Source organism: Ascaphus truei, chromosome 1 (genome assembly GCF_040206685.1).
Source record: "Ascaphus truei isolate aAscTru1 chromosome 1, aAscTru1.hap1, whole genome shotgun sequence".
Taxonomy (NCBI): Eukaryota; Metazoa; Chordata; class Amphibia; order Anura; family Ascaphidae; genus Ascaphus; species Ascaphus truei.
In genome coordinates, this window is record NC_134483.1 from 100061862 (window position 1) to 100069360 (window position 7499).

Here is a 7499-nt window from a genome sequence, read left to right on the forward strand (position 1 = left end):
CCACCCACTCTGTGCCCTAAATACAGAACTTCTGCCATACCCACTAGACACATGGTAGGTTTAAGTGTTAGCCCTGCTTCCCTAATCCTTTTCAGTACCGCTGCTACATGAACTAAGTTAGTGTCTAAGGCATTGGACGGTAGTCAGGGCATTCTTCATACCGAATGGCATAACCAGAAATTCATATAGGCCACTCTTAGTAATGAATGCTGACTTCTCCTGTGTCTCCTGGGTCAGAGGGATTTGCCAATACCCTTTTTTTATCCCAGCCCGTGCCAGTCACAAGCCCGGTAGAAAAATGGGGAGTGTTAGTTCCTATGGCGACAGAACTGGAAAATTAGCCAAGAACCAAATGGCAGGAAAACAATTACGAAATATTCCTATGGTTAGCGTAAACGGCTTAACCGATGCATTGGGAGTAGCTGGGTTCCCTTCGAAAAATGGGCTACCAGCCACACGCAAAAAGAATTTCAAGGCTAAAGACGTTCTCAACCTCACTGCTTGGAATATTCGTTCGGGCAGCCAGACCGGCAAAATGGATCTATTAGCCGCCAAAATAGACAAATTCAATATTGATATAGCCACAATTTCCAAAGCCAGACTCCCTGGACAAGGGTAATGTACTGTTTTAAATCCTAACCACTCATCTCACTTTAATCTATACAATTCCGGCAGCGATAGTTTTAACAGAGGCGTAGCTTTCATACTGAAATCTAGTCTAAAGAAATGTGTCATCTGCTTCCAACCGATTTCAGACCGAATCGACATATTAGTGCTTGCCAGTAAAATACCAATGACCATTATTGGTGTCTACGCCTCAACTGAGATCAGCAATGATGAAGACAAAGATATGTTTTACGAGGAATTACAGCAGATTTTGAACTCTTATCAAGGTGGGAATCATCTGACAATAATTTGCGGGGATCTCAACAAACGGTTCTAGCCGACTCAGATGGGAAAAAACGCTCGTCCCATTTGGTTGTGGAAATATTAATGACAATGGTCTCCGCTTATTGTCATTTGCTAGCTATAATAAAATGGTGGCCTGCAACACCTTGTTCCAACACCCTATACGTCACAGGTTAACTTGGTCTTCGAATAATGGAAGAGATCAAAACATGTTGGACTATTTTCTGATACATTAAAGGTTTCAGAGTGCGATACAAGATGTTTGTGTAATGCGCGGAGCTTCTATCGGGTCAGACCATCATTTAGTTCGAGCCAAATTTAAGCTTCACCTAAAAGAACATTATTTTACTCATCCCACATTAGACTACTCATACCTGGCCAATCCCACCAATCAAGCCCAATTCCAAATTCAATTACGCAACCGGTTCACGCCACTCATAAATGAGGATATAAATGAAAACTGGGACTCAACTAAAACCCCCATCATAGAAATACTCAAGGAAATATGCCCCAAATAGAGAGGAAAAATCAAACCATGGATTTCAACACTTTAAACTTAGTTGAAGAACGCGCTAAGATAAAGAACACCAATCACAAACATTATTTCTACCTCAACAGACAAATTAAACACTAGCTTAAAGTGGACAAAGAAATATGTTGGGACTCAAAGGCCCTACGATGCTGCAGCGGAAATTTCAGGGCAACAACATCAAGCCTTAAGGATCAAAATGGTGCCCAAATAAAATCGCTTGAAGACAAATTAGAAGGAACATTTTAACCAGCTGCTCAACTGCCTGCACCCTGCAAATCAAGACCAAAAGCTGATAGAAAATGTCGACTTAGAGTTTCCAAGCTATATAATCGACCACCCACGTTAGGCGGATGATGAAATTGTAGGATTTAGACCAGGAGTCATGAAACCCTGTTAAATATATCACACCCTATAGAAAAAAAAATATTCGGTGCATTTAACTCAATATTATGGCCTTATCTATCAACATTGCTATTAAAAATGTTCTGGGTGCGATATAAAAATGACAATTGTGAGGCAATAAATAATTCCACTGATAAATAAGAGTTAATTGCCTTAAGTGATGCAATGGTGGAGGGGAATCTTAGAAAGCTACTGTACAGTTATATAATCAGAGTTATTACAAATTATGTGGCAAAAAATACATTAACCCCTTTGATGCCTCTGGCTGCCAATGTATTCAAGCGGCTGAAATTGACAAAGTTTGCTTAGGTGTGCAAAATGTTTGCACATCTCTAATGATAATCTTTCAGCCTTTTAGTAAAACACCATCAGCAACAGAGAGTTTTTACTTGTATGGCACATTTGATTTAGGGATATACTGTTCCTTCCCTCAAGTTTTAATAGTATGCAATGCTTCTAGTATGTTTTGCTTCCTCCTAATGTTTAAATTCAAAATGTTTGTAATTCTCTTTCATACATACTGTATGCAGTATGTTTAAAACATTGTTTCCTGACTAGCTAAGATAAATCTGTCCCTATGTACATATGCCAAATGAATTGCTCAAAGGTAGTAAAAGAAGAATTGCCACATACTTTACTGTATGAGTTAAAGTAGTATAAAGTAGTTTTTTACACAGAATGCTGGTTCTGTCATTTCAGCTCTTCACTTGACCTCCTGTGGAATTGAGATCTTGCTTTGGAGTCACTAGGGCATTTGCTGTCATCTTTACTGATCAACAAAAAAAAAGAAAATGATTTTGTTCTCGTAAAACAAATCACATTTCATCTGTCCATTTGTTCCAAACGCAGTGATTGTGTTAAAGAAAGAATTTGATGTGGAAGGTCAGCAATTTATGGCTGACATCACTGTAATGATGACTCAACATGTTAATGTCAATTGCACTCCTAGGCTAGAAAATTCTTAACTTTGTGACTCTGTGTACACAGCCTGACATCTATAAACCCTTTTCTCTTTTTTGATGACTGGTTAGATTGCGTAGGTAAATGTTGTTTTTTAAAATAAAAGTGATGAAAAATATCATCGTTTCATTTGATATCATCACCGAAGCAGAAACAATTAAAGTTTATAATAACACGAAAGCACCAATGTTATCAAGCTTATACCACAGGAGCTTGAAAAAAGCTGTGTGTGCTGTGCACGCGCATAGTAAGTGAAACTTCTTTGACTTTTGTCACAGAAATTGACTTATAACGCTCGTGCTCGGCACACGTGTCAGTCAATGTGTGTGTCAGTCAGTGTGTGCATGTGTGTCAGTCAGTGTGTGCATGTGTGTCAGTCAGTGTGTGCATGTGTGTCAGTCAGTGTGTGCATGTGTGTCAGTCAGTGTGTGCATGTGTGTCAGTCAGTGTGTGCATGTGTGTCAGTCAGTGTGTGCATGTGTGTCAGTCAGTGTGTGCATGTGTCAGTTAGTGTGTGCATGTGTGTCAGTCAGTGTGTGCATGTGTGTCAGTCAGCGTGTGAATGTGTGTCAGTCAGCGTGTGTGCGTGTGTGCCAGTCAGTGTGTGTGCGTGTGTGTCAGTCAGCGTGTGTGTGTGTCAGTCAGCGTGTGTGCGTGTGTGTGTCAGTCAGCGTGTGTGCGTGTGAGTCAGTCAGTGTGTGAGTGTGAGTCAGTCAGTGTGTGAGTGTGAGTCAGTCAGTGTGAGAGTGTGAGTCAGTCAGTGTGTGAGTGTGAGTCAGTCAGTGTGAGAGTGTGAGTCAGTCAGTGTGAGAGTGTGAGTCAGTCAGTGTGAGTGTGAGTCAGTCAGTGTGAGTGTGTGTCAGTCAGTGTATGTCTCTCTCTCTCTGTGTTGTGTGAATGTGCTGTGCCCACCTCCCCCTCCTTCTCCCCCCTCCCACTACCCCCGGCGGAGCTGCGGATACAGCTGTGTGTCCTGCTGCAGCCAGCCCCCCCGGCAACACGGTGGTCCCGTTACCCCCCTCCTCCCGACTCCCACTACCCCTGGCGGAGCAGGAAAGGGGGGGGGGGTGTCCCGGTCGGGCGGTCTCTGCATGTCCCAGCCGCACCGGCAGCTGCGGGTCGCTGTTTGTGGGTGACGGGGTGCAGTGCGGCATGGCAGCGTGCATGTGGGGGGGGGAAAAGCGCCACTGCCTGCCACTTCTGCGCATGTGTGGTGTCTGTCAGCGGCGCCATCACAACTGCGCATGCGCAGCATGGTGGCGGGCACGGGCAGCGGATGGGGAACGGCAGCCGTTAGGAGCGGCGCCGGCGGCTAACGCCGCCGCATGTGACAAAGGGAGTGTGGGGGGAGCGGCGGCCATTACATGACGTCACTTCCGTTTCATAGTTCATCTCCAGCCATCCAGTTTTGCTCCATCAGAACTAGGTGCCACTAAAGAAGTTTCACTTGAAAAATGTCAAGCATCAAGACTGTGATGTCACATGCAAAGTATCATAGCACTAAACACCGCCATCGTCCCAAACCCAGTGAAACACTTGGGGACATAAAAAAAGAGAGCAATGACAGCATGGGTGCTACATGCAGGACACCTAGTCAGGGTACTAGCATAAATGGAAATTGGGGGAGCCATTCACATCAAAAAAGACGCATGAGGAATTAATGCAAAATAGTCATTTAATGACTAAAAACTGTCACACAAATCCTGTACTTTCCACATTTTTCCTGCCTTGATTGTAATGACCCTTTAAATAAGTAGAGATGAACAAATTGACCCAAATCCGTTTCCTAGATTGTCGCTGATTTTCCCCAAAATCTGTTTTGCAGTGTAAAATCCACAAACGGATTTGGTTGGTTTCAATCTGCGCAGATTCATCAAAAACCACTATTGGTTACAACCCGTGAATGGATTTGTAGAATCCAATCCGCGGATCCATTGGTGGATTTTCAAGAATCCGCAAACAGATTTCTGAATTCGCGTATTGGATTCTACAAATCCATCCATGGGTTGCGGAATCCATGGAGTGTATTGGCAATAATAATAAAAAATCCTCAAAACGCGAATTGCCCTTTTATGAGATTCATCTACTGAAATCAGCAGACCAACTGAACCGGACGATCCGCTGCGGATTTGAACAAAATCATGATCACTAGCGGAACAAAAAGATAATAATATTAATAATGAACCAGAAAAGCACCATGGGTTGAAGTGATGCATAACCAATGGCAAAACTGTTGGCATTAAACGGGAATAGCACTGGGATGGTTAATGTCACGCTGTTCAGCCCGCAGACCAGACCAGTCCCCTGTACTGAGGTGGGATGTAGAGTATACGCACCGACAGCAGAGGGGGCGTGTCTGGGATGTGGCGTAGTAGCGTAGCCAGGCCTGGATGTAGATAAAGAATGGTCAAGTACTTGCTGAGTCCGAGTGTCGTAGTTAAAATCCGTAGCTGAGTCCGAGGGTCTTAGAGGTAGAGTAGTCGGTAGGGAAGCTGTGTTCAGGAGCCAAAGGGGATATTCAGACGAGCCGGGTCAATAGCTGTAGGAAATAAACGCAAAGAGAGCACGACACAGGTTCCAGGCAACACAGGTAGCAAGGAGCTATGCAGAGCAAGGAAGTGAAAGCAAAGCAGGATATTTAAAGCGGCAGTGACCAATCCGGACGAGGGGCATGGCGGGGGCTTGTTGAGGAGCTGCTCGTGAGTGACTGAGAGACCAGGAAGTAGTAGAGCACAGTTGAGAGTGCTGGAGACATGGTGAAGACTCCCACGCCGAGCGGGGGGTGGAGACAGGCATAATGGGTGCGCTATAAATCCATGAAGGAAGCGCATGCTCTGTAACACCAGCACCAGAATCTAAGATGGTGGCCGCGGCGGAGTTCAAGGTATGCGCTGGGCGGCGGCATGGGTAGTGAGGGGGGAAGGGGCAGCAGTCGCTGCAGTACTGGTAGTGGGTAAGGAGGGGTCACGCCGCAAGAAGGGACGTGGCCCCGATTCCTTACAGTAACCCCCCCCCTTCAAGATCGACCTCAGGACGATCCATCCAAGGCTTCTGAGGAAATTTCTTGTGGAAGCGATTGAGTAGAGCTGAAGCTTGAATGTCTTCCCTTGATATCCATGAACGCTCTTCTGGACCATAGCCCTTCCAATGTACAAGGAACTGTACTTTTCCCCTGGATATACGGGAATCCACGATGGACTGTACCTCGAATTCTGAGTGTCCTTCGAACGTAACAGGGTTGGGTTTACGGGTTTTTGCAGGGAAGCGATTGCTCTGAACGGAAGATTTGAGCAGGGATACATGGAATGCGTTGGGAATGTTCATGGATGGAGGCAACTGTAAACGGAACGCGACAGGATTGATTTTTTTCTGAATCAAGAAAGGCCCCAAAAACCTAGGCGCCATTTCAGGGTAGGAGTCTTCAGTCTAATATTCTTTGCTGAAAGCCAGACTCAGTCCCCTGGCTTGTAATTGGGAGCCTGTTGACGACGACGATCTCCTTGAGGCTTGAACCTCTGAGCTGCACTAAGGAGTGCGGATTGGATCTTGATCCATGAGTTCTGTAGCGTGGTTACCGTCGGCTGCTGGTACTCCTGAGGGAGTGTTGGAGATTATGAGCCGACTTGGATGAAAGCCGTAATTCACGAAAAATGGAGATTCTTGCGTAGATTCATTACGGAGAGAATTGGAAGCAAATTCTGCCCATGGTAACAGATCAACCCAATTATCTTGGGTATCAGAAATAAAGCATCGTAGATACTGTTCAAGGCTTTGATTAAGTCTCTCAGTTTGCCCATTAGTTTGGGGATGATAGCATGAAGAGAAGGACAAGGCCATACCAAGCCTCTTGGAGAAAGCACGCCAAAACCTTGATATGAATTGCGATCCTCGGTCAGAAACTATGGACGTACAGTAGGGATCCTGTGGATACGAAACACTTCTTTGGTAAAAATATCTGCCAGGGTGGGAGAGGAGGGAAGACCCTTGAGGGGAACAAAATGGGCCTGTTTCGAAAATCAGTCTACTATGACCAAAATGGTAGTCATACCTCTGGAGGGTGGAAGATCTACAATAAAATCCATCAAAATATGCGACCATGGATGATCAGGTACTGGAAGAGCCATGAGTAACCCGGAAGGCTTTTGATGAAGAGTCTTGTTCTGTGCACAAACTGGACAAGCGCGTGTAAATTCGTGAATGGGTTTTGCCAGATTTGGCCACCAAAAGGTGCGCTTAATGAGATCCAAAGTTCTCTTGAAGCCGGGATGGCCGGCTGACCGGACGGAGTGACCCCATTCCAAGATCTTCTTTCGAAACTTGGGGGAGGCATAAAAGGTTCCTTCCGGTACCTCTAGACCACTCGGAATCTGTGACTGGGCTTCTACGATCTTTTCAAGAATATCAAAAGAGTTGGCGGAGACTATGCATTTCGAAGGTACAATTGTTTCTGGGATTTCTTCGGATCTTTCCTCAGGGGAAAATTGTCTGGACAAGGCATCAGCTTTTATGTTCTTCGTGCCGGGGATGTATGATAGAGTATAATTAAATCTTGAAAAAAAAAGTGCCGAGCGGGCTTGACGAGATCCAAGACAACGTGCACTTTCGATATAGAGAAGATTCTTATGATCCGTCGAAATAGCAATCGGTTCGCGGGAGCCTTCCAGGAGGTGTCGCCACTCCTGTAAAGCCATCTTGA